Source organism: Lactuca sativa, chromosome 5, assembly GCF_002870075.4.
Source record: "Lactuca sativa cultivar Salinas chromosome 5, Lsat_Salinas_v11, whole genome shotgun sequence".
Taxonomy (NCBI): Eukaryota; Viridiplantae; Streptophyta; class Magnoliopsida; order Asterales; family Asteraceae; genus Lactuca; species Lactuca sativa.
The window spans coordinates 40,052,414-40,080,032 of NC_056627.2; the positions used below are offsets into that span (position 1 = coordinate 40,052,414).

The window sequence follows — 27,619 nt, forward strand, 5'->3', positions numbered from 1 at the left end:
CACGAAGCCGGTCTATAAGGTGGGTATAAGGTTGTTGCCTGTAAAATGGCAACTTAATGGGTGTCCACTCTCACCCACCGCTTGCTTGACCGGTCGTTAGCCGAACGGGTAAGACAAGGACTTATAAATTCTCATTAAAAGTATGATGAATATTATAAAGTAACTAAATGTTTTATTAAATTCCCAATCTTAGTTACTTTAGGAAAAATGTGAATAGGGTGCTAATCTATGAAATTACACTTTACACTTTGTTTAAGTCGTTGGTGGAGCGTGTGTGGTTAACCGGCACACTAACTTGGACTTAACAAGGTAGGTAAAGGGTGACTTAAGGTCTATTATAGTATCGATGGAGCGTGTGTGGTTTACCGGCACATCGATTGAGTAATAAACTTTAAGGGTACCAAGTGATTTGCATGGTTACTTCACACCTCGTTTTGTGATCCTCGGTATCCCAGTCACAAAACTTGGAGGGCACACTCAAGATTGAAACATGCCTTCGAAAAGTTCATTGAATCTCAAAGAATCTAGGAATTTCTAAGAACCAATCAAAAACCTAATATCTAATATTTCCGTTTTCGTGGTGGAAATTAGTGAATCGTCATTCACCTACCTTTCAAATATGTTATAGTTTGGATTACGGCATACCTCTTCTAAGTTATAATATATTGTGATTGGGTCCTAGCCTTAATATTACATTTGGGTGTTTTATTAAGGACTCTCTTAATATCTAAACTTATCTTGTCTTTTTCTTTCAGATGTCTTCAAACAATGCTGCTTCTGGCTCTAACCCTAATAGCTCCTTTACTCTTATGAACTTGTGTGGGAAAGTCACTTTTGATGGATCCAACTTCAATGAGTGGATCAGAAACATCAGGATGATTACCCGCTACGAGGACAAAGAATATGTCCTTGACAAGGAGCTTAAGGAGATTGATGAGACCACTGCAACTCCCCAGGAGATCGCTGACTTTCAGGCACATGAAAGGGATGCTACAAAAGTGGCTTGCATCATGATGGCCACGATGACAACGGAACTCCAAAAGTCTTATGAGGATTTCTACCCTTATGAAATGCACCAAGATTTGATGGAAAGATACCATCAAAGTGCACGACAAGAGAGGTATGAGATCATCTGCTCCATGATAACAACCATGATGAAGGACGAGGAATCCGTCACGAGCCACATGCAGAAAATGCAAAGGTATGTGGATCGTTTGCTGAAGCTTAATGTGAACTTCCCTAAGGAGCTTGCAATAGATTTAATTTTGCACTCCTTACCATCGTGCTATGATCAATTCCGCATGACATATCACATGAATAAGGAAGAGGTCACACTCAGCAAACTTCAGGGACTTCTCAAGACCGCAGAAATAGGTCTTAAGGGGAAGTCGGTTGCTATCACTTCTACTCCAAACTCTACTCCGGTTTTGGCAATCGGGAAAAGTCGAGGGAAGAAAAGGAAGAGCTCTTCGAAGGTTACCAAGGCTCGGACCCTTGATGGCTCTTCTTCAAGTGGAACCAAGAAAGGTTCCATCACTCCTTCTTCTGACCCAAAAGAGGCTGAATGCTTCTATTGCCATGAAAAATCTCATTGGAAGCGGAACTGCCCAAAATACCAGCAAGATGTGAAGGATGGGAAAGTTAAACCCAACCATGCAGGTATTTACACTATCATCTCTAATAACTCACCCCATTCTAAATCTTGGGTCCTTGATACCGGTTGTGGTATTCATATTTGTTGTGACTTGCAGGGACTAAGAAGAAGTGAGAATGTGGAGCAAGGAAGAATAAACTTAATCATGGGGGATAGGAAAGTTACACCTGTCACCAAGATTGGAGTTTATACTTTGTCGCTAAGTAGTGGGTTGAATTTAGATTTGAATAAATGTTGTTATTCTCCAGGAATGGCAAGAAATATTATTTCCTTTCATGCTTTGTACAATCAAGGGTTTACCTTTTCATTTAATAATGAAGTTGGTTCTATTGATGCTTTCTTTAATAATGTTCTTTATTTTAAAGCATTACCTTGTGATGGTGTGATGAAGCTGTATCTGTTGTAGATAACTTAGGAAATAATGTTTTTTGTATTGATTCTATTAATAATAATAACTTGGATAAAGCATCATTATGGCATTGTCGTCTTGGACATATAAGCAAGAAACGCATAGGCCAACTCCAAAAGGATGGAGTCTTGGAGTCATTTGACCTAAAGTCAGATGATAGTTGCGAATCATGCTTACTTGGAAAAATGACAAAGTCACCCTTCACAGGATCTTGTGAGAGAGGTGAAGGTTTGTTGGACCTTGTACACACGGATGTGTGTGGACCATTCAAACATGCCACAAGGGATGCTAATCGTTATTATTTGACTTTTACTGATTATTATAGTAGATATGGATATGTCTACTTAATTAAGAATAAGTCAGAGACTTTCGAGAGGTTTAAGGAATTTAAACAGGAAGTCGAGAATCAATTGGGCAGGAACATTAAGATGCTTCGATCCGATCGTGGTGGTGAGTATCTTAGTTCAGAGTTCCTTGACTATCTAAGGGAATGTGGGATAGTCTCACAATTGACACCTCCCAGGACACCACAGTTGAATGGTGTGGCTGAGAGGCGTAATCGAACCTTGTTGGATATGGTTCGTTCCATGATGAGTCGAGCTTCGCTACCAATCTCATTCTGGGGGTATGCCTTAGAGACTGCCGCCCATATCCTTAATCTAGTCCCAACAAAGAAAGTTGCCAAAACTCCTCACGAGATGTGGACTAGTAAAGCACCCAAACTAGACCACATCAAGATTTGGGGTTGCGAGGCTTTCATGAGGCGCGAGACTCATGATAAGCTCGAACCCCGAAGTGAGAGGTGTATTTTCATCGGCTACCCACAACAATCCTTTGGTTACCTCTTCTACAGACCTAGTGAAAATGTGGTCTTTGTAGCTAGGAGGGCTTTCTTTCGAGAGAGAGAGTTCATAAGCCAAGAAAACAGAGGGAGGCAAGTTGATCTTGAAGAAATTCAAGAGTCAACCGGTGAAGGAACTTCAAACCCTAGCACTCAACTTGAGGAGGAAACTCCTGTTGAGCCAATTGACAAGTCTGTACCTCTGAGGCATTCCACAAGGGTTAGGAATGCTCCTGAGCATTACTATGGATTCCATATTACTGCAGAAGGAGATACACTTATCAGTTATGAGACACTGATAGGTCTGGATGAACCTAACAGTTACGCGGAAGCCATGGCAGGCCCTGAGTCAGCCAAGTGGAAAGAGGCTATGGACAGCGAAATACAGTCCATGTATGACAATCAAGTCTGGAACTTGGTTGAGAATGTACCAGGTTGTAAGACAGTAGGGTGCAAATGGGTCTTCAAAAAGAAGACCGACATGGATCGTAAAATACACACTTATAAGGCTAGACTGGTTGCAAAGGGCTTCTCTCAAATTCCTGGAGTGGATTATGATGAGACCTTTTCTCCGGTAGCCAAGATTAAGTCTATTCGGGTTCTCTTAGCCATAGCTGCATTTCATGACTATGAAATATGGCAAATGGATGTCAAAACAGCTTTCCTTAATGGAAAGTTGGCTGAAGATGTTTACATGAGTTAGCCAGAAGGTTTTGTCAGCAACGAGTACGCTAATAGAGTGTGTAAGCTTGAGAAATCCATTTATGGATTGAAGCAAGCACCTCGCAAATGGAATCTTTGCTTTGATGAAAAGGTCAAGGAATTTGGCTTTTCTAGGAGTGAAGATGAGTCTTGCGTGTATGTCAAGGCTAGTGGGAGTATAGTTAGCTTTTTGGTGTTGTATGTGGATGACATACTACACATAGGAAATGACATCGCAACTCTGCAGGAAGTTAAGTCCTGGCTTGGGAAGTGTTTCTCTATGAAGGAACTAAGAGAAGCTACCTATATTCTAGGGATAAGGATCTTGAGAGATCGGAGTACCTATTTGGATAAAGTGCTGAAGAGATTCAGCATGCAGGACTCCAAGAAAGGAGAGCTACCCATCCAGAGTAACACTAGATTGAGTAAGACACAAAGCCCTAGCACTGAGGCTGAGATAGCAGAAATGAGTCGTATACCTTATGCTTCGGTTGTAGGATCAATCATGTATGCTATGACGTGTACTCGACCTGATGTAGCCTTTTCCCTGAGCATGGTTAGCAGGTATCAGGCGAACCCTGGCAAGGCACACTGGACTGCGGTAAAGAATATTCTCAAGTACCTACGGAGGACTAAGGACTGGGTCCTTACCCTCGGTGGGAGTGACGACTTGAGAGTTGTAGGGTATAGTGATGCTAGCTTTCAGACTGATAGGGATAATTTCCGCTCTCAGTCGGGCTGGGTCTTTATCCTAAACGGAAGAGCAATTTCTTGGAAGAGTTCCAAGCAAGAGACAGTGGCTGATTCAACTTGTGAATCAGAGTATATTGCAGCTAGTGAGGCGGCAAAGGAGGCGATATGGCTGAAGAACTTCATTGGAGACCTTGGAGTTGTACCAACTATTAAAGAGCCAATGGAAATTTTCTGTGATAGTGAAAGCACTGTTGCCTTAGCCAAAGAACCAAGGGATCACGGAAGATCCAGACACATCGACAGAAAATACCATTTCATCAGACATCGAATAGAAGAAGGACTCCTCGTGGCAAAGAGGGTATCATCGGATGAGAATTCAGTAGATCCCCTCACGAAGGGACTGACTCGGGTTAAGCATCTCCAGCATGCTCGGAGCATAGGGCTGATGGATGATATTAGATTTAGTAGTTAGATGACCTCGAAATTTGTAAAGTGTAATTGACATTAGATGATGAATAAAAGTTGTTTTATTTATGAGTAAAGTGTTGCTATCTCTTGTCGATCTTTTACTATATTTCTTTTGCATGTTTTGACTTCCAGAATAATCTTGTTTGGTATAACATATTATTCAAACTTCCACAGTCGGTCATATGTCAGAAGTAGGTATGAATCAAGACTATCATGATTGGTTGCAGAGGTCTAAGGTGTTGGACAAGGCTACAACAATCATGAGTGCTCATAAGTTCTGAGCATTGGACTCAACCCACGCTCACTGGAATCACTTCATGGAATTCTATCTCGAGTGATCGTGAGACGGTAATATCATATAAGTCTTCAAACCTAGAGATATGATTTTTTACTTACAAGTTGGTTATGCATTGATTGTACGAAAACGCATTGGTAACTCGATGTTATAAAACATGCCTTTTTGTATAATTCAATGAGTGGTAGAACAAACATATGAGTCGAAGTTTATCTGTTCCTTCTTGGATTAGAAGCTGATATCTGGGCCCCTCGATGATTTTGTTTTGAGCTATGTACCGAGCCCGGTCAGCACTAAGTTGATGTGTTCAATTAAGTTCTCTGTCAAACAAATCGGAAATCGAGAAACAAACTGCTGGACAATAAGTAAGACATTGTTCCATGTATTTGTCCGGTTGATATCTAGAACGGAGGATTATATGATCCCTTATCTTAAATGGCGTACCATCATCTTCTCAGTTCCGAGAAACCTTGAAAGAGCTACGATTGCCGATCGGTTCCTGAAGTACTAGAGTTATAGTTATTAGACTTATCCAAGTGGGAGACTGTTGGATATGGTGTCTAAGTCCATAACTATTTCTGGGTGTACTTGACCCGACCCGGCATGGTCCATTTGGGTTGCATGGCACCATGCAATTGGATAGACTAAATGAGAGGAATAATACTTGGAGATTATTAATATATTATAAGTTCTAATATATTAATAATATTATTTGATTAGTTTGATCAAAGAATTAATTTGGAATTAATTAAGTGATCAAAGGATAACTAATTAAATATATGGGTTGATTATGTAAATCATTCATATCTTGTATAGTGGGCTAAGAGGCTCCATGGATTATCAAGTTGGGTTCTACCCATAGGATGCTCCATGGGTGCTCCATGGGAGTTACAAACCCATGGGTCGTGGAAATGATGAGTCATGACACATTAGGGTTTACATGGTGTAACCCTACATGTGTCAACATTATATAAGAGTCCCATTCTCCATGAAACCGGCTACACATAAGAAACTAGAGGGCTTGGCTGATTTTCAAGAAGTGTGTATTCTCTCAAAAGTCTTTCCAAGAGCATTTGGTGTTGTGTGAAGCATTTGAGGCATCACACTTGGGGTGCTAGGCTCACAAGGTTTCAAGGAACATAAGCAAGTACAAGGTAAGTTATTCTATCTTTCATTCAAGTTAAAATTGTTCCCCATGTATGCTAGATAGGAATATAACCTTGGAATTCAACTTTGCATGATAATTAGACAAACATAGATCCAAGGTTATTAGGGTTGCATGTACACTTAGGAAGTGTTAGAATGCTCAAAACCCATCAGCATGGTCCTTTTGGGTTGCCTTCACCAAAGCAACTTGATAGGATGAACTATGGAGAGAAAGGATTAAATATGATTTATTAATATATTATGAGAATAATATATTAAAGGAGAAATCATATTGTTTAATTAATATTAGTCAATAATTAATTGGTAATTAGTTTTGTGACTAAAAGAGATTAATTAAACATAAGGGACTGGAATTGTAATTATAAGATAATTGCAATTGGGCCATGGATTGCCTTATATTAAGGAGTGGACGAATTCTATGGGAAACCCATGGGGAAATCGTCCAAGGCCTTAAGGAAAGGGGTCCATGGGTTGCTTAGGGCATAAGCATCCTAATTAGGGTTTCCTTGTTAGATAACCCTAATAGCCTCCTCTATATATATAGATCCCTTATGACCTAAAAACGTGGCTAAGCATCATTCTAGGGTTTCACACGTTTTAGGGCAGCCTCCATCCTCTCTCTCCTCTTCATCCTCTTGCTCTTGGTGTTTGTGAACCATTAGAGGAGTGACATTTGTGACTCTAAGCTTTCTAAAGTCATTACAAGAAGGATTTAGGATTGTTATTGCTATATAACAATCAAGGTATGATCTAAACCCTAATTATATGTTATATTGTTTATCATACACTAGATCTAGGGTTTATAGTCTTGGATATATTGCATGTACAATAGAGAAACCTAGATCCAAGCATTAGGGTTTGTATGAGCACATAGGATGTTCTTATGACCAAACCCCATCAGTTGTAACATGGGAAAACCACGGAAAACACGACTTATTTGAATAACCCGGTGACCTACCAATTGTAGAAGTAGGATTTTTGGCAAGCAATAAGCACTTAAATAATACAATTCAAGTGTACCATCTTCTTTCTCATTTCGAGGAAAAGGTGCAGAAGGAAAAGGAAACAATGAAGGGATCCGAATCGGACCTAAATGGGAATGACATGAAAAGTCTTTTTGAAAACCTAGCATTAAGGGCGTTACGACGATATATGAGAGGAGTGGAAAAAAACTTGTGATTTGTGTGGAGGGGAAGGTCTGTTTATAATATAGTTCAAGAAAGAGTCATCTCATTTCCTTACTTCTTCGTTCTTTCTAATTCATTCACTTCAAGACTGGTTCTGAACGCCGCGTAACATCATCTTCAACCAACCTCCATCGTACTGGTGCGACCACTAAAGAATTGCTTATACACTAAACAGCTGCTTATATACGCTTACTAAAAGACTGACTTTTATTCATATTTAATTCATTAGGCCAGCATGAAACTAAGAAAGATAGATGTGCCTAAGGCGTAAGCAAACTGTGCACGCTAAGAGAAGAGGAGAGATGTTCGCAATGACTACCACAAGAAAGCCGCCCCCTCTCTCTAAAAGGGCCGTCACTTCATTCGTACCTATTTGGCTTAGGCTTGCAACTTCACTTACTTTATGGCCTTGTCGCCTTTTTATAGCAGAAGTTAAGCGCTTGAAAAGCGCGCTAAGAAAGGTTGCTTCTGTCGGCCTTTATGTGCAACAGTCTACCAGTAGCGGAAGATAGGGTTACCGTACATACAAGAGTCTTTCAGTTCTTACGGAAGCTCTTTCTTACCAGTCAAGTAGTACAACAGTTGTCTCTTATCTTATAGCCCGGTGCGGTGGGTCGCCTTTTAAATTCAGTAGATAGAAGAAAGTATTAGATAAGGAGTAGGTGAGTGAGTCCTCGCTGACCTGAGCAATTTTGATCACCTAGCAGGCCTTTTCTTTGGTAGGTAACATCGCCAAAGCGTATCATCAGATTTGACTACGAAGGAAGGAACTCGGCAGAAGATCGGTCTGCAAGAAAGGCCTACTTATCCACGGGTTCATTGACAAAACCGCCGTAGGAATGGAGACCTTTCAATAGAGCGGAGGCGAACTGATCAACGAGAAAGAGGCCCTACTCACTACAAAGGAATACACCACAAGATCGAACTGCACTCATGCCTCTCCCACATCAAGTTGACCGCCAGACTGGAGCTTCGTAACATGTTGACGAAGACCTCCGAACTGAGGGTTCGGTCAGTACAAGAGACTACTTTGTCTCCTCGGAAGAAGAATAGCCCCGCTCTCTAGCCGACTGATCCTGTTGATCAAACTGGGAAGGAACGTGTCACATTAGAGGTGAACGATCAGAGGTGTCCTCTAATCACTACGATGAGCTGGTCCCTCTTTTAGTAGACTCAGCTATGAATATTCATGAAAAAATGAATGCCTCTTTCATAGCTAACCCAATTTTCTTAATGTCGAGACTTTCTCTTTCGTTGAGCCCCGAGCTTGTGGTCCTCCTTTGAGTTTGGGTTCAATTGGATGAATCTGTCAAGTCAAGGTCAATGTACGTAGCAGCAAGGATGGTGCATCGCCTCTTTCTCATTCTCGCTTGGGAGCCAAAACGAACACGCCTGCTACCTACTGTACTGGACCTTCGACCAGGCATTCTACCTTTGTCGAATCGGAACCAATACCACTGCATTGCACTCGAACAGTTGAGCGGCCGCCGGCCCTTCCGTGCACAGATATAGATTCATTCTTCGTAACTGGTCCAGCCTCACAACCCTTCGCGGGTTGGTAAGAAGTCAGTCTTGTTTGGTAAGACGGAATTTTACAAAGAAAAGAGAGTGCTCGCCCCGGCCAACAAAGACCGTAATTACATAGATAACTGATCCTCCCCTTCTCCATCTTTAAGGCTTTAAGGCAAACTGTATGGCGGATGGAAATAAAGACGGCCTCACCTTCTCATAGATGGTGTCAATGAGAGCCATTTTAGTACCCCCCCCCCCCCCCCCCCCCCCGTTGACCTTTTTTTGTAGATAGAATCTTCAAAGAGTGGAAACAAGCAACCTTACTAAGCTAAGAAAGGTGCTTGTTCAGTAAGGCCAGCTTTCTTCGAATGCTTGAGCGCTTCTTTCTCATATCGATCATTCAATATCCTTGACTTTTCAATAATAGGCGCATTAGCTAGGCCGTTTTCTTGTAGGAGTGCTAGCCCGTGCCCTTATGTTTTCTTCGCTTGCTCTGCAGTACGAGCCTCATACAAAGTCGCGCCCCTTTAATATGATGAAGAGGGGCCGACCTCTTTTCTTTTCCGCACCAATCCTTATTTACTACTACATCTTTTTTGGGGTGTATAGCTCAGTTGGTAGAGCATTGGGCTTTTAACCTAATGGTCGCAGGTTCAAGTCCTGCTATACCCAAACCTAACTTGCACTATACTATGAGTAAGGATGCGTAGTAGCGCAAAGAGCACTCTTTGGCCTTTAGATTAGAGGCGCTTCGCCTTCTTTGATTGGATGGAAACATCTATCTAAAGTGTGCAGTAAAGGAGAAGAGTAAATAGTAGGGGAAAGAAGAAAATGGCACATTGACATTCATCTTCCTCTCGAAGGGCTTTGAGAAGAGAGGCAACAGTGAAGATACCGAGACCGTGTCAATGGGGTCTTAGTAAGAATCTGTTGCAAGCAAATGCATGTAAGGGAGGAATGCCCGCATTAAGATTTAAAACTTGTCATCTAATTGAAGGAAATGTTTGGAACAGGAAACTTACAATAATACAACGCCGCATTCTTCAAAGATTGAGGAACAAGACGAGATCTATCAAGAGAATGATTTATTCTCGAAAAAATCTGAATAGTTACATCCAATTACAAACTACACGAAAGTTGCCCCTTTTTCATGGAGATTTACCCATCACAGAGATGCATAGAGGAACAAAACGAACTTCATATATCCCTTTTCCACTCAATCCAGAAACAAGATCGGACATTATTCTGGTTCGTCTCCATTTTAGTGAAACTCTTCCTCAAGCAAGGCAACCGATAAGTCATCGAAGGCTTTTGTTAATAATGTAATAGTCAGCATTACTTCTTTTCAATTTTCCCAAGGTGATTTCGTATCTTTTAAAGAAAATGATACTCTAATCTATTCAGAAATAAGGAGATCCTTCTATATCGAAATTTCAGTTTCTAAAATCATAGGAAAATTCCTGGATAGCCCGGGAAGAATGTGGAGAAGAACCAAAACGGAATGGTTCCGTTTACTTAAAACTAAGAGGGGATGTCGCCTACTACTGAAAGACCCATTTTTGCAACAGTTGCGTTCTTCTATGCAAGACGAGGACTTAGAAAGAACAAAGAAATTTGGATCCGAAAAAGTATGCTTAGGCAGTTCTTTCGCTGAGCACAAGAGAATAAAGAGGCATTTTTATCATTTCAAATCGATATTCTTATCGAAGAGAAGGAATGAAAAAACCCTAAATCTTACTACTAGAAAAATAAGTCCTATAGTTTACAACTCTTCTTTCTATAGTAATTTGACCTCTTTCTCCACCCATCAGTCTTCTATGAAGAGAAAAATAAAAAGCTCTTCCCTATCTACTCATTATTCGGAGGTGAATCATATAACACTAAAAGTTGTGCTATCTTATGGACCTAACATAGGTCACATCCCTCACGTGCGCCAAGAGCACATTCGATAGCATCCTCTTAAGGTTTAAAGATCCAAACCTTCTTCTTCTTAGCAGAAACGCACATGGCCAAAACATCTAAAGATCAGCATAGTCGCTCATAGGGGCCTATCTATCCGGATAGAGGATAGTCTATATCTTGATTCACTATTTCCATTTTTCTTTTTATATTTCTTTTTTTCTGTCTCATACGAAGCAATGGGAGGCAAGCTATGACGGCAGGATGTGACCTTGCCTTTCGCCCTGTTACCGCCGTTCTAAGTTCTTCTGACTAAACGAAGTTAAGACTAAAGTTTCGGAACTTAAGTTTGCAACTTTTTTCAGCAAAGCTTAGTAAAAATCCCTCCTTCGGCTACCTTGGATCAAGGGTAGAGATAGGAAGTAAGTCGAAGGTATATCAACAAAAGTCTTAGTATGGGAAGAGTCGGAGCGAGGGGAGAGACTTTCTAAACGAAGGTTAGTCTAAGTAAGGAAATGGGCACTCTGCTCACATCGAAGTAACTGCTGTCTCCCTTATGGTCGACGTTCTCTCCTCCCATCCTCTCCTCTCCCTACCGGTCGCTGAATATAACTCTTCTTTGCCGTTCTAGTTGGCTTAGGGCGGTCGAACTCTCCCCTCCTCTCCTTAACAGTCGAGTGATTTCTCATTCTCTCACCCTCTTTCTATAGATAAGCGGATTCTTCGATCATTCTAATGAAATAGGTTCGTTAAAGCCAATTGGTCGAATTCTGTTTTAGATTCCTATTCCACTCCAACCGGTGCAGAACTCTTAACCTTTCTAGGACCCTCTCTACGGCAAGGTTCTGCTCTACTCTTTCCACTTGCTCCCTCGTGTATAGCGGTTGAGTTCTTCGCCTCACGGTTTGGCTACCCATCATCATTCCCTCTCTGTCTAAAGTGAGAGGGGTTCTCTGCGTGCAGTGTAAGATTCCCTTGGATGGGACTCATAGGCAGCAACATTCGTGCTTGCCTTTGCCGTGATCGTCCGTGGTTCCCTTGGTGCGCTGTCATTGACGGTGTAAATCTGTTCGTTCGAGAAAACATGTTGATCTCTTTCCATATCCTATACCCGGTTGTTGCCCTATCAAGATGTGTCCCTTCCTTTGACCCCTTTTCTGATTTCTTAGTGTTGTCCCCCCTACGTTCCCTGCCTTTGTGAAGAATTCCATTTCCCTTTTTATCCACTCTTATTTCTTCCTTTCTTATTCTCCTGTTGGAAGTACCTAATCTGCTTTTTGAAATCTTTCCTTTCTTATAATTATAAGGTCCTTCCCCTGTATAGAAGTCTGTGTGATTTTTCCCCTTATCTTTTGGCCGACGCTCCCCTTACCGGTATCAGTGCAAGGGCAATTAGTACGGGTTGCCATAGTAGTCTGGATGGATTGGAATGAAGGGATGAAGGAGGGCTGGCCTGCCCAACAAGTAGACCGGAATAACTAGCTTCTAGTCCAACTAGCTAGAGCTCCAGCCCAAGCCTCCAAATCGAAGCTTCGGAGAGCCTTCTCCCATGCGATGAGATGAATTCTGTCTCTCCCTCCAACACCAGATCATGGACATTTCGTCCGAATTCCTTCAATCCTACCAGCCATTCCTTTCGGGACCCCGGACAAGGAGGGAATAAAGGCAAGCTTTGAAGAGTGGATTTCATTAAAAACAAGGCCTTACCAGCTTGTCCTAATAGGGCGGGCACCTTTCCAACCTGAAAGCTTCTTGCTGAATTTCTCTGTAACTGAATTCTAAAGTTCATCTCTTCATCTTCCCAGCATACCAAAATGAACCGAAATGGAATTGGCTATTGAACAGCCAAACATATTCCGGTCAGCCCTCGTAGTGTGGATGGAGGATGAAGGAAGAACACCTTACTTCTTTCAAAAGACGGAAATAGAGTAATTTTTTCCCACTAGCCTAACTAATGATTTTACCTCACTTTGTTGTATTGTATAGACAAGCCTGACTTTATAGATAGGAATTCAGAAAAGAGTTCTAACTTACCTTCCTGACTGTGCTTCCTGCTTTTGGACCTATTTTCTATTCTAGTGGTAAGACTGTAGTCTACTGCAACAGGAGAAAGGAAAGCAGGCCATCATGATAAGACCCTCTTTACGCTCCCTCTTTCTGCTCGCTCCTGTCAACGAATGAATTTACTACTTGTGTCACTGACATTCCATTAGCATGGTGGACTATAGACCGGCTTTCACGTTCACTCTATTGGAAGGGGACTTAGATTAATCGATTCAATGGGCGGACTGCTTTCCTTTAAAGGTAGCAAGTGATTGAAATGACAAGCTTGTAACTGATATGAAATCGGAAGACAGTAAGTTGGACGAGGAGCTCATGTACCATAGAATGGGCAAATGCTCCCCTCTTTCAAGAGACTGTTTATGTTCTTGTTTCTTTAGTCTCTTTACCTGCGAGCATGAATTCCTGAACCCAATACTAGGAAAGAGCTTCATACCCTATAGAACTGACAGATCGGCTAGCGAAGATGCCTCAGTCTCAGTAGATCCCTCAGTCCTCACCGGCTTACGGAAAGAGAGCCCTAAGGGAGAGAGTTCCGGTACTTCAGGCATATCTATCAATGGGCAAAGACAGGAGAGCCTTCTATCTCTTCCAATCTTATAAAGGAAAGAAAACAGGATGAACAGGCTTGAGTGTCGATAGGTGACTTTAAGGTAGGCGCCTATCACTTATTATACTATAGCAACGGGAGAAGTCGGGATTGGTGCCCGGAAATCTATAAAAAAATTAGCATTTTGCCCAGATAGAACTTTTTCAATTCATGATCTGCTCTACGAAGGGAAAAGTGAAAGTCTCATTTGACTGCTATATAAGATAGACACTTTCTAATTTCCATGTCTATCTATAAGGGAAATAGGTCAAGTGTCATTTTGCAGCTATATGAGCATAAACATCTACTTTAGAGTTTGAATAGTCCTCTTAGTCGGTCGATTGGCTTGAATCTCTCTTTCTTTTGAATCGTAACCTACTATTAGTGTATGCCTAAAACTGAACTAATTACTTTTCTCTAACCAACTTATGACCAAACAAAAAATGACTTAACTAATGGCCAGATTTCCTTCTCCTCATTAAAAACTACTTCTATCTAGCTCCTCTCTTCACCATCTTTTGGTCAAAAAGAGTAAGAGTATTAAATCCCAAAAGTCCTAGGAGTTAAGCATGTTGGTGATGAACTAGTTCTCGTTCACCCCGGGTGGAATGAGTCAAGCTAGTTCCAAAATCGCGAGAGCCCTCTTGTTCTAATCTTTTTCTTAGCAACTGGCTTTCAGAAGTCTTGCTGCGAGGAAGATTAGAAACGCCTTACTATATTGAATTGAGAATAGTGGCATTTTTTCTGCAGATATGGAGTTTGTTGAGAGGACTTGCATCCTTCGTTCGTAGTGGTCATTTATAGTTGTTTTTCCAACTAAACCTAATTTACTATTTTGCGACAAGAGGGGGTTCTTACTTCTTTCATCTCTAGGTTGAGTACTAGGAAGTCAGGGAGAAGAGAAAATCCTGGGAAGGAATCAGGTTTTCAGCATCTATAGTGGAAGAGTGTACTGGTGGTGGTTTAGTTAGAGACAACAACGGGAAGGGGGCTCTCTCTTCTTTCAGTTGATTCTCCTTTTACTAGGCTTGGATAGATGGGGGTTTCGGTGTAAAGATCGCATGCAACAGTAAATGGCAATGGAATCAAACCTCCTCCTATAGGTAAGTTTAGTCTGTAACTGAGGCTTTCTAGGCGTAGGGCTAATAGCATAATGGCAGTGTGGCTAGGCTTTGTGGGTTCGAATGCCGGTTTGAGATAACCAGTCAGGCAAGGGAAAGAAGGAAGTCTTCCTGCGGAGGGGGAAGAAGCGGCCCGGTTTAATAGATTCAATGGTCGACTTGCTTGAATCGAAGAGGAAGAGCCCACTTTCATATTGAATTCAGGCTTCCATTAGCTCCTTCAGGATGGGATTGACGTATGGAACCACTGACAGTGAACCGTTCGTCTACCTTAGGTCTTACACTGAATGACCTCTCTCATCTAATCGATCAGTGAAGGATGTCTTTGAAGATCATCTGGTCTGGCTCGTTACCATTATTCCTCTCTCTATATTCAAGCTAGTAAAACGAGATATCCTATTGAAATGAACGTTCACAAAGATCGGGAAGTAGTAGCCGTAAATCTATCCACTCGTGTAGTTTTAGGCCGCAGATGTCTACTTTTCTTTAATATGGAATTCAAATCAGATCCTAGAGTTTAACCATTGGGGGAGAGTGGGTGAGCTCGCTTTCAAAAGTTTACAGTTTCCCGAATAAAAATCACCTGCTTGTTTATAGACTGAACTGATCTATAAAAAAAAAATACAGAAGCGAGGAAAGGCCCCTTCGCTGCTCTCTCTGTTTTTTCCCTCGAGCGGGATTTGAACCCACGTCCGACTACCTGTTGAACTATACAAGAGGCCGCTCTACCGCTGAGCTACCGAGGTGGGGCTTAAGACGGGAAATCTAAATCGGCACACACGTTTTTTCATTCATTAGCTGTAACCAGCTGAGCTACCTGGACCTCTTTCCTAAAATATGCTTTTTGCTTACGCTTCTTCGTCAAGCTTTCAAGCAGAATATCCATACCTTTCTTTTAGTAGTGAATGAGATGCTTGACAGTAACGCTAAATCCAGACATTTAAGGTGTAACACAATGCCTTATGTGTGGGAGGGCAGCCTATCCGTATCCCTTCGCATGGTCGTTCTATCATGAAGTTGGCAGCAGGAGTGGGACGAGAGCTCAGCTGCGAGTATCTCCTTTTCAGTGACCTGGGACAGGAGACGATTTTATGAGTTTGCCTTGTTGGCATGCTCAGTGGTCATAGCGCCTTTGATTGAAATTCCATTTGCACCCGTCTCCTTCGGGGATCCATTAGAGGGATTGGAGTGGAATTTCCATTCCACCTATCCGCACCCTATCTCGCTGAAATTTAGATATGTGAGCCTGGAAACACATTTTAAAATACGCCTGTCAGCGCAACTCTTTTTGGAACAGTACGAGCAGACCACTTAAGCAGATACCTAGACTTCCATTTTGAACCACCAAGCAATGTAGTTGTGTATGCGGAATATAGTATCCTTCATCGGAATCAGAACAAACTGAAGGAATGAGACAGCACCAGATCAGCTTTAAAGAGCAAGCAAGAACCACTGAAAGAGGCCGCTATAAGAGCCAGCAAAGCTACTCATGCACCTGGAGCGAGCCACCTGGCGATTGAGGGGCAATCATATGCTTCTGTTAAAAAATTATCCTCTCATCGATGTTATACCGAACTGAACTAATAAAAGTTTCTCATTTAGAAAGAATGGCGAAAGAGGCCTCCTTGCATTGCCCAACTAGAGCGAAAAGGCTTATTGTGTTGCGGCCCTAAGTAGCTATGGGGTGTTGATGTACTTGGAACCTAGACCGGTTACCTGAGTATGGCGGTTCGGTAGCCGTTCAATGATAGCATGAGATCCTCGCTTCAGTAAGTTACAAGGATGAATGGAAATAGCAAGGCGCTGTGCTGTGTGAAGTGAGACTGGCTGCCCTAAGTTAAGTGCTTCCTTATTAATATTAATTAATGATCTTGCTCAGTAGGAGGGCTTTCCCCCTTCTGTGTAGCCTGATTCTCTCTCTGGAAATGAGGGTGCCCTCGATTGACATTTATCATCGAATAAGGAATCCTTCCATGGATGAGAAGGTTGAGTTACAGTACAGACTCCGTTGGCGTTCGCAAGGAAGCATCTCAAATGTTCCGCAATCTATGGTTGATGCCTCACTCGAACTCTATCCCATACCCTAATGTTAAAGCTACTCTACCTCTCGGAACCCAAAAAGAAATCCGGGCACTTGGGAAGCTATGCAAAACCTGAAAAAAGGAATCTGCTTTCCATCTTTGAGCTCAGAGGTTATGATCGTCTCCTCGTTAGGCTATTTTTAAAAAAGTATAGCTGACTCATCAGCTGAGTGGTTCGCCTCTTGTCCACCTGAGTTGTTTACTTCATTTTCCAACCTGGAAAACCAATGACTCTTCAGGTTAGGTTCTCTTTCCACATAGACATCCCGATGACCATGGATCAACTTCGTTCCACGAAACAGAAAGAAAATGAAATCTTCCTCTTAGGGCGTTCGATTCTGCGAAATGGCGACCCGTTTTGCTGGAGTATTCCGCTGTGGCTAGCATTGTTAGGAATGCTTCTGACCATCTTAGGCCATTCTTGATCATGGACCCTCCGGCAACTTTAGAAGCCTTGGTTCGTAAGGGCTCTTATCTTGAACTAACGCTTTGATCTCGGCTTCTAGATCCATATCCTTTCGCATCAAGAGTACCCACGCGTCTCAAACCCACCTTTATCCCAACAACCCCATGATGAACAGAGAGGAACCCGATGAGGGAAGTGGGACAATGTTCAGACCTTGGCTGTCACAACAAGCAACCAATCAGTTCCAGCCCCAAGGGCGGGTAAAACGAGGCCTCGACGGATGGGAACTCCTACTCTGACTATAGTTTTGCGATCTCTAAGCGGGATTTTAAGTCATCTATCCTTTAACTTTCCCTAGCGAGTGAAGAAAGAGTGGATGTTTTGAACGAGTGTTGAGCAAGTGAAATGCCCCATAAGCTATAAGGGCGAGCTATATGTATCAATTTCGTGAGTAGCGATTGAACTGAATATAAAAAGTGCATCCAGTAGCGATTGAACTGAACATGTATTGATGTACCATATCGGCTAATGCTCCCAGGTTGATGCGATGTATTCCACCAGTTGACTGAAGACTTGATTATTGGTATATCGATCGGTCCAGCACGGATTGAAATAGGAGCCGGTTCGATAGGAAGCTTTTGAAAAGGCAGTGCACCCATGTAAATAAGGAACGAGATTAATACAGAGGTTAAACGAGCATCCCACACCCAAAAGGTGCCCCCACATAGGTCTTCCCTGAAACCCCCCAGTAACTAAGGTAAACAACGTAGAAAAAGCACCCATTTCTATACTGGTTACGAAAGAGCGAAGAAAGAGGGGATGTTTTGTTAATAGGAACAAGAACGTGCTTATAGTCGTAGCGATATAAACAAGAATACTCATCCGAGCCGCAGGAACGTGTACATAAGGAATACGAGAATTTACACCTTGTTGAAGGTCTAGTGGTGCTACCCGAAGACTTAAATGAATAGCCATCGCTGTTAAGAACAACCGAGATCCAATGAAAATTTTCGCGTAGCTTCTGGTCTTTGACATCAAAAACGAAGGTTGTAATAATGCAAGGGACATCTTATAATTTTATCCTAGCTAGTGGAACAATAAAGACGAAGTGTCTAATAAGACTTATGGTCCTTTGTTTCCAAATAGAAAGACACCAAATTCTCCGAGAAGCGCTATCTTTCGAAGGACTTATCGATTTGCTCCCCCTGACGATCCCCCCTACCCGCTGGACCACCCCTTCTCTCTCTCGCGACTGACCCCTTGTTAGTTCGTAGAGCCGAAGTTGGGTGGCCAAGCTCATGGATCACGCGTCTGGTCCCTCTGCCGTCGGGCGAGAGCTTTCATTAAAGCATCTCTCGCTTGGAAAGCAGGAACCGGTCTGCTTTGGAGATCCTGCAGAAGTTCTCGGATCTTCAAAAGCTTCGCGGGGGACGCGACATCCAATTGTAGCTTAATCTTAGTATTTTTGAGTACACTTGAGGTTACTCCCCTATTTCCAAAGGAAGAAAGAAAAGAGGAAAGCTCCCTTTCTATTTCCTCTACTGTTGGTCCCGGCGGACGCAGAGTTAAGTCCAAATCGAGTTGGGCATTTGAGGAACCCTCCTCTCCTGCACATTTTGCGTGTTCGACCAACCACTCAGAGCAAAGGTCAAGAAGACAACACAGAGTGGAAATGGTCCAAGTGATCCCAGGTACCCATGAATTCCTACACTTATTATAGTGGAAATGCCATAAAGCGCGAACCAAGATCCGTGAGACGAAAACCAAAACCAAGACAAGTAATAACAGGAGATCATTGTGGATGTTTAACTCTAAATCGAACACTAAATAATAAAAGAATTGAAAACACCACTTGAGAAGATTTACTTCTAGCAAAGTTGCTAAAATAGTAAAAATAAGAAGGACTTAAAATGAAACCAAAAAGGAAGCCATGATTTTATTATATATCTTTGTCATTCGCTCCTTGCTCGCGGAGCGGCATACCGAAAAAAAGATAGGATTTGAATTGATGACTTAAGCCCTTGCGCTATTCCCCCTGATCACATCGTAGATAGCAGTCAGAGTCAGTATGCTTTCTATTCTCTTTCGAAAGTGAGATCACCATCGGCTTGTTTTGTTGAAATCGAGAAAGGTCACTCCTAAAAGCAACCTTTCTCTTATATACGATAAGACGAAAAGCATTTAGTTCGATCGAGTTCTATCTATATCTATCTTCAAATCACATAAAATGGAAAGAAGAGCGCTTTTTCCAACTAATCGAGTGCCTTTACTAGAGAGTGATTACTAAACTTCGTCTATGAAAATACAAGCGAAAGCTTGAAGAAAAGATAAAATGCAAACTTTCATGCCTTCAAAAAGGCTTTAATTAAAGTGGATTTTGGGAATGGGTGCATCCTCTCAGCTTTAACTTGTCGCTATCTCAATCACTGAATTCAATTTCCATTTTTTTGATTGTACGGGCACTGAGGGGCTTCAATATAAAGCGAAAGCCCTCCGGACAGAGGGAATGGAACCCGCGCATCTCTGTTGACTTCATAACTACCTTGTTACCTTTAAAGCTTTCCTGAATTCTGTCTGTCACGTATGGAATTGTAGTCTTTGGATGAACTACGGCTTCGTGCTGCGGCAAAGATTTCTCTGTATCAGGTACACATCGCAAGAGCATATGAAACAAAAAAAAAGTAAAACGTCTTCTTTTTCCGCCCTCAGTCTGACTAACCTTTCTCTGTTCTGCATGAAAAAAGGTTATCAAAAGTTACTTTCGAAGGATATCGGGACTCAATTCAATTTAGTACCACCATTCCCGCCAGTCCGCCCTTCCCCGAGTCTTTCTCTTTCTTTTGGAGTGAAAACAGTAATGGAAATGAGTCATTTCACGGATAATGCTTACCGAGGAAAAATATACTTTAGCATTACAACTACCAGAAAAGAAGAGTGCAGCCTTACCCAGTTCTTTCTATTTCTCCCTTATTCGGATAGAATCGGAGCTATTTAACAGAGGAACGTAAGCCAACTCCCAACTCTCATTAGCGAAGCGTTAGTAGCAATCTTTCTATCAATTAATTTCCTTTCCATCTTGATTTCCGCTCCGCACCTTACCTTTCTTTCCGGAAAAGAATTGAACCCTCACTCATCCCATCTCCCCTTCCTCCAACTGTGCTTAGACCGACAGTGGCAAGAGCTTCTTCTTTGTTCATAGCTTGAGCGGATTCGATTCCGAACCTTTTTTTTGAGTAGCCATATTGATTCCTTCCCTTTCTCTTCCTTCTTTCCCAGATCTACTGGCTCATTTCATTCTCTTTAAATAAGACCGAGAGTCACTCGCTTCCTAAAGCACGGGAAAGAGAGAAGATCTCTTATTTATTCCCACTCTTCAAAATTGAATTTCCCTTCTTCCAAGAGCTAAATCGATGGCACTTGGGATCCTTCCCTAAACTAAAGAATTTACTTACCTAGCGCCGGTATCATTTAGCTTGAGCGGGGAACTCCTGTTTACCTTGAGACAAGTATTCTTTATTATAGATATCACCGTTCAAGCGGAAGACTAATCAGACTTTCTCTCGTCCAAAGCATGAGTGAACGGTCGATTCTCTAAGAGAGGATTTGTTTACAGCCGAGTCTGTCCAAGAGCTTGGGTAAGCATTCAAAGCAAAAGCAGTCTCCTTTCACGACCACTTTTCAGTATCAATGAGTGTTGTGGGAACAACAACCTTTTCTTCTTCTGAGTACCACTCTTGGGAAGAACATCCTTCCACTAGCCTTAAAGCACCTAGCTCCTTAACCTTCCTCATACTAGTGGATGAAAGACCTCGTCTGGGCAACCTATTTGCATCCTGTGCTGGTAACACCAGTTCGCATCTGGCTATTCCACTTCATATAGCAATTAATGGCATTCTCCAGTCCAATCCGATTCTGCATGAATCGCATTCTCCAGTCCGATTCTGCATGAATTGCTTTCTTTTCTCCAGTCCAATCCGATTCTGAAAAGACTGAGCACAGCCTTTTGGTTGCCTCTCCATCGGGGAAATCCATCCTTTATAGTTCAGCTAGCCTATTAGGCGCTGTGTAAGAGCTCTATGCTATATATGGAATAGCGGTAAGTGCTGCTTGATTGACTGCTTTAAAGTTTGAAACAAGTCTTGGATTCGGAAGAGAAGTAGGCATAGAGGATATTGAGAAAGATGGTTAACTGCTTGCTAACTGCTTTAGGTTTAGGAGTGCCAGATCTAGGCTAGAGAAAAGATAGGCTATTACTGAAGCGGCATTTTTGCCTAGAGGCATTTCTGATCATTGCCCTTGTATTGTTAGATCTAGCATTTAGTTTAGAAAGGTCAATATACCCTTTAAGTTCTTTCATTTCTGGGCGAAGGTTGACGAATTTTTCAGGTATACCCACATCAAGATGTTCCTGAACAGTCTCGGGGAAGGCCACCAGCACCCCGACAAATGTCCCGTGGCAGCACCATGCAAGTCTTTGTTCCTCTTAGAAGCACCATCCCTATTTTTTTTATTTGAACAGAAGGAAATTCCCAAGCAAGAAACTTTGTTATCAATCCTCCGGTTAGGATCATGAGGGGGAATAAAGTCTCCATCAAAAACAGCTCAACACCTCCAAACCCAAATATTACATGCTATCGCACATAAGGTCGTACGTCACTGGCAATCAAGACCAAACTTAAGATCTTTACAAGAAGCATTGCTGCATAACCAATCCATGAATGCCAAGGAGTAGAAGGCAATTTGATGCTCAGTGGGAATAAAGATGTTCCAGATCAATTTAGCAAAGTGACACTCACGCAAAACATGTAAACAATCCTAAAAGGTGTCCACATCTAGAACAGCTGCTAGTCCTCTAAAATGCCTCTCCCGTCCCGTCCTTCTCTCTTAACATGGAACCCGCGGATGTCAGCCCCCCCCCCCCCCGCCTGAACCGCGTCACCAAAGCGGCTCCTTTTTGGTAGAAGATAGGTCAAAAACCTATGTCAGTTCGAATCTAACGAGTCGTTCGTTGATTCATGTGAAGAATAGATCTCGTTACTCAGGATTTCTTGATCTCAGTCGATTTGATGCGTCATAGATAGATAATCGACCCCTTTCTACTCACCACCTCAAGCCAAAGGGTCTTTTTCCTTCACCTGACTTCCCAAGTAGAGACTTTAAACCAAAGAAGTAGGGATGTTAATCTCATTCCTTTTGCTTGAATGTGAAAGTTGTACGATCTGGTTCTATCTCTAGGAATTTACTACCGGTGGTGGTTGAGAACTAAGAACCTCTCCTATTGGAAGGAATCTGTACCACTCATTTTTCCGGGGTATGGAACAGCCTCGGGCAGGAAGGGGCTCGGTATTGGTAACCTCCCAGACCCTTCACAGACCGTCCATGAGCGTCAAAGAACTCTGGACTTTGAGCCTTAGAAAAACCTATGGCGGGACAGATAGACAGCAGGGAATCTTTCTTTATTTTAGATTTTTTTGTTGAAAAAATGATTTAGATGAAATGAGTGTGATATACTCTTATGTTCTCTCTACTCGCTTCGGCGACGAGGCAGCAACCAAGGATGAGTAAAGCCATCAGCTTATAATGCTTCTTCTGCTTCCATTCCTTGGTTCTCTGGGGTTAATTGCCTAGCCTGTCTCGGCCCTTCACGGACCTTCTTCAAACTGGCATTTGGGCTTGGGCAAGCGGGGCCTATTGGGTAGAACATAAAAGATTCGCGGAATCTACAACTATACATATTTGTTGGTGAAATCAAGTGTTGATACATTTGATACCTCGTGCAAGTTCTAGTTTATAACCTAAAAGAGGAGCTATTTGATATTGTTCACCGAAGCTAATGATTTGAGATCTTCTACCTTAACCACTTAATAGCAGTCTAGTCTCTTCTGGGTATGAATCTGAGCCTTAGCATTAGTGCCTTGGATCCTAGGACTGATTACAGGGAATGGATGATGGAAGATAGAGATGACAGCTCTTCCTATGAAAGATTGTCAATACCGGGAACATTCATCTAACGATTCAACTATATTGAAGGTTTTATAATCTTAGTCTGAACTAGCAATGCTATGGTACTTGGAACTCTTTTATATAAAAATAGAATAGAAAAAGACTAGAAGTTATTCAATGAATCTACTAAGAGTAAACTAAGAATAAAGAAGCAAACTTGTTTATTTAACATAACAGAGAAATCTCTTCTTTTTAAGACTTTTTCAAGATAAGAAAAGATGCAACAAATCACTTTTTTCTCCTTAGCCTTAGTACATATTAGTGCTAAGGGTTGAAAAACTTGAACTTGGTTGGTGTTAAGTCACCCATACAGTATCGAAAAGCACATGTGAACTCCGAATAAAGGGACGTTTGAGCGGAGCTATAGTGCTTCGATTCCCTATTTTTGGGTAAGAAGTGAATAGAGAAGGCTTCCCCGAGGACTCTAATTTTATGGCCTCTGAGAGGGAATAGAATCTGACTGCCCCGCACCATGCTAGCATTCGTTCAGAGTCGACAAGAGGAGGTACTCACTTCAATCTACAGTTGGCGGTGGGAGCTCTTTTCTTTTGAGTAAAGATATTACGAAGTTGAAACTATTCAATTAAGATAGGAGAAGGCTATTCGGCTGCTCAACAAGACTCTATGAGCGTTGCTTGAGTTGTTGAAGGAATGAAAAAGACCCTTCGTAAAGCACTCAAATGACAATTCCTGCCTACCCTATTACATAACCTCTCACATTTGTTCGAGTGTAATTCTTCCTTTATTACTCAATTACTCATATAACTTAACTGGCTAGCTTGCCTAAGTAAAGGACTACTTCTTTCAAACTAACTAGCTAGAAGAGGAGAGCGCTAACTTGTCTTCCCCAGCTTGCCTTTTTAAACTTTCATTTCAATGGAAGACTCCCTAACTATCTAAACTGATAAAACTGCTACTAGCTCACAAGAAGAAGAGAAGAAGGGCCCTAGTCTTCAAATCGGGATTTCATAAACCAAGAGCCAGAACAGGTTTCACCCCCATCCCACTACCCAAGCTTTTGGTGCTGCTAGAAAGCGTTCAACCGGCCAAATCTACTGAATAAACAGAGTCGACTAGATCGAGATCATAATATGAATAATTGAGATCTTCATCCCTATGACGATCACCAAATTAAACATCCTTACTTTCCATGGTAATACCCAACAAGCATTAGCTCCCCCTGACTAGTATGCCCCATATTGGAAGGCTTCGCTCCACTAACTGGAATTGGCAAAAAATCACTTCCCAGATTACTCCATTCAATAGCTGGAAATAAGGCAAGGCAGATCATTAATGCGATTTTTTCTTAAAGAGGAACCCTACCAAGGCAGGGAGCATCGGAGCACCGGAAAGAAGCGCTGCTCCAGGGAAACACGGGTGACGGAGCTGCAAACCAAACGGAAAAGGTGAAGGAGACGGCGTGGAAGAAGGATCGCTGGTTAGTCGAGTGAAGGACCCGCCCGGGGTTTCCTCGGCTCGCATCGTCATAATGTAACTATGCACAGTTATTTCTATCTGGGTTCTGTCATTCTGGGTTGTCGACTCACTCTATGCTGCAGGTTGAATTGTTCCAGAACCGCTTCCATAGAATTTTAGGGATTTTGGTCTGTTGTATCAATGCACCAGTACGGACTCCCTCTATGGATTGGTTTATCTTAAAATATCGCATAGTTCCGAGACCACCAGATTTGAGCTGTGATCATTTTTTGTTTTTCTTTCCATAACCAATTGAATTTTGGTGTCCTACCCGTTTGAACCCAATCTCTTTCAATCCATGCTATTAGATCCAAAATTCCATGGACGAAATTGGACATTAAAAAACACAAATGCGTGTGTCTTTCCTCTGCCCGCTTGCATGCACATTGGGCACCTGAAAAGTCCATTCCCATACGTGTCAACTGTCACCGGTGAGCACTTTCCGGTTTCTCCACTGCCATTCAAAAGTCAAAATAGACATAGGCCTCTTACATTTATCTCTGTCGATTTAGAGTGGGATTCCTCTGAAGAAAGATAGGGTCTCCCCTTTTTCTTATTCAATTGATAGTTAGTTTTCCGGTAATGCCCCATCTAAGAGCCTATTCGTCGTAAGCCCTTATAGAGTCATAACCTAATCTAATCCATAATCAGGTTTAAGACATGCAACCAACCTCTTCTTAGATTCAGAAAGGGGCAGCCAAAGCAGGGACTTATAAACTAGCATCAGATTCTGGACATATTCCTGCTACTATTAGATCCTTTACTCGTAAATAAACTATGGCAGTTCCTTTAGCAGCTCCCTCCGGGCCCGCAAAGATAAGAGAAGAGCAGATTCTTCCCATCTATGAATCCAAACCTCCCGAGCAGCTTGCATTAGTTGTCCTTCAAACAGTTCCTTCTCGGGCAGTAACAGCGGATTCGATAGCACATTGTGCAATTCCTCATTTTCATAGGGCATTCTCGCTAACAAAGAAGAGCGCTTCTAAGACCATTGGGAGAAACTATTTCCTTTCCTAATCTAAATAGTTTTTATAAAAATGGTTTTTGGCCTCAATTCCGACCTTACTCCTATCAAAGAGACTGGCATTTTACTTCTTCCTCCCTTGTTTTGATCCCTTACTACTTGATACTAGGAGAATCAAGACAAGTTGCTTGATTGCTTGGTCCGAAAATACAGGGTCTTCAAGGAAAAGGTTAGGTGTTAGGGCTTTCTCACAGTCTAGGGACTGCCTTGCTTTTCATAGCCCTAGCTACGCTACCGTAACCAGTCGTTAGGCTTCCCATCAGATAGTTTAGTCTGGCGGCGGAGATAGACACTTTGGATTCGGCGAGCTACTCTGCTTTCACATTCAGATTATAGAAAGATGGTTACTACATTGATAGAGGCATACAAGTATTCAGTTATCCCAATAGTAATAGCCTACGGAGCGGTAATTCAGTGATCCTTAACCAATTGCGATTTCGCGCATCTGATCTTTCCTGGTATTCAAATGGTTTATTGGTGGGCAGAGACTACACAGGGGTAGAGGCCCATGCCAGTAGCACCAATGCTCGCCCTTGTCTTCATTCACTTTTGAGCTCATCATAGGGTAAATCTCCTTATCGTTGGCAATCCCCATATAAATCGTCGGTATAAAGAGATATTCCACCAACGAACGGGCACATCATTATAGTAGACCAAAGGAAAGAGGATTGGGATGGATTGTTTAATGCCTCGACCGGATGAGGCTATGGAATGAATAGGGTTTTCTGTTTAGTCACTCTTAGCCGGTTCCTTAAGTATCCACCATTGAACGTGTGAATCCTCTAAGATCAAGTATCTATCTCTGGGAGGTCTACCGCATCGCCATATGGTTGGCGTTGACTAGGCTAGACTAATATTAAAGGGAATATAGCCCGTCCTCTGGAACGAAGTTTTCGCGGAAAAAAAGAAGGATAGAATCCATTCGCGCAATGAATCGTCTCGTGCAACCAAATATCCTCCCTATAGTAGTAGGAAAATAAGAATCGTTATCTCTATGAATAAGAGTCGGAAGTATTGGCAGTTGCCTCCTTGTGCCCGTTGTCTTGCAGACCCTCATGCATTCCCGCCATAAATATTGTAACCGCCCTGAACCTTTACCCTGCTCTTCTCCCTTCTTTCTATAGCATTGTTGAACCCCATGGAACCCTAGCCCCTTTTTCACAGAGCAATTTCATCGGGCTAATCATTTACGCAGCTTTTCTTTCATGGAGTCCTTCGAGCAGCCTGACGCATTGTTGAACCCCAGAGAACCCAAACCTTCTACTACGCAGCAGCAACACAATTGCGCCATCAAAGACGCAGTTGAATAGAAGCTGGGGCTGGAGCAGGCTCGATCTGCGATTCTACTTTCCGAGAGAACAGGCGGTTAGTCACCTATATGCGTTGGAAGCCTTCGTCCGCCAAGCTCTGAAACCTGCCATCCTTGCCTTACCGACTTAAAAAAAGATCTACCTGCCTCAATAGCTGCTGACTTACTGGCCGCGTTACTGAGTTCCTAGGAAGGAGCGATAAAGGGGCTGCCATTAGTTAGCAGCAAGGGATTGGCTTAAAGAATTTGTTGACTTTTTTTAGCCCATGGCCCTATAATCCCTTTTGTCCCGCTTTGAGCCCTCTACCTATCAATCCTTGTTTGAAAATATGCTTCAAACGCCTCTTTTCTTTTTTTTTTAATACAGAAGTAGTAGTCTTCCCGGGTCTCACTATTCGGATAACTTTCCTTTGAATCCTACTGCATAGGCAAGATCTCACTCTTCGTGTTGGGGGCGGTTTCACGTTGTTCATTACTTCTGCGATGTTGACTATTCTTTATTTAAGGAAGTCAGAATGGCTTACTATACCAGACCAGATTATTTATTTAAGCCTTCCCTCTTTTCGTCGTCTCCACCCTAGCCGGATTCCACCTACGCATCGGTGCCTGGGTCCACGGGCCGAAAGCCCCTTCCCACGTCTCTTTCTGTGAGCTGCAGCACTCCAACTTATGGTTCTCTGGTTGCTGCGCTTTCCGGCTTTCTCAGATCTGGCCTCACTCGA

General features: G+C 42.3%; 1 non-coding gene and 2 pseudogenes across 1 annotated transcript; 2 read left to right on the forward strand and 1 right to left on the reverse strand.

The window, feature by feature from the left end:
• Positions 1-9,527: 9,527 nt before the first annotated feature.
• Positions 9,528-9,600, forward strand: TRNAK-UUU (transfer RNA lysine (anticodon UUU)). The gene has a single exon. It is a non-coding gene; the product is annotated as a tRNA-Lys (tRNA).
• Positions 9,601-9,870: 270 nt separating this feature from the next.
• Positions 9,871-10,880, forward strand: LOC122198222 (ribosomal protein S4, mitochondrial-like; annotated as a pseudogene).
• Positions 10,881-17,429: 6,549 nt separating this feature from the next.
• LOC122197865 (putative cytochrome c biosynthesis ccmC-like mitochondrial protein) lies at positions 17,430-18,874 on the reverse strand (annotated as a pseudogene).
• Positions 18,875-27,619: the final 8,745 nt, after the last annotated feature.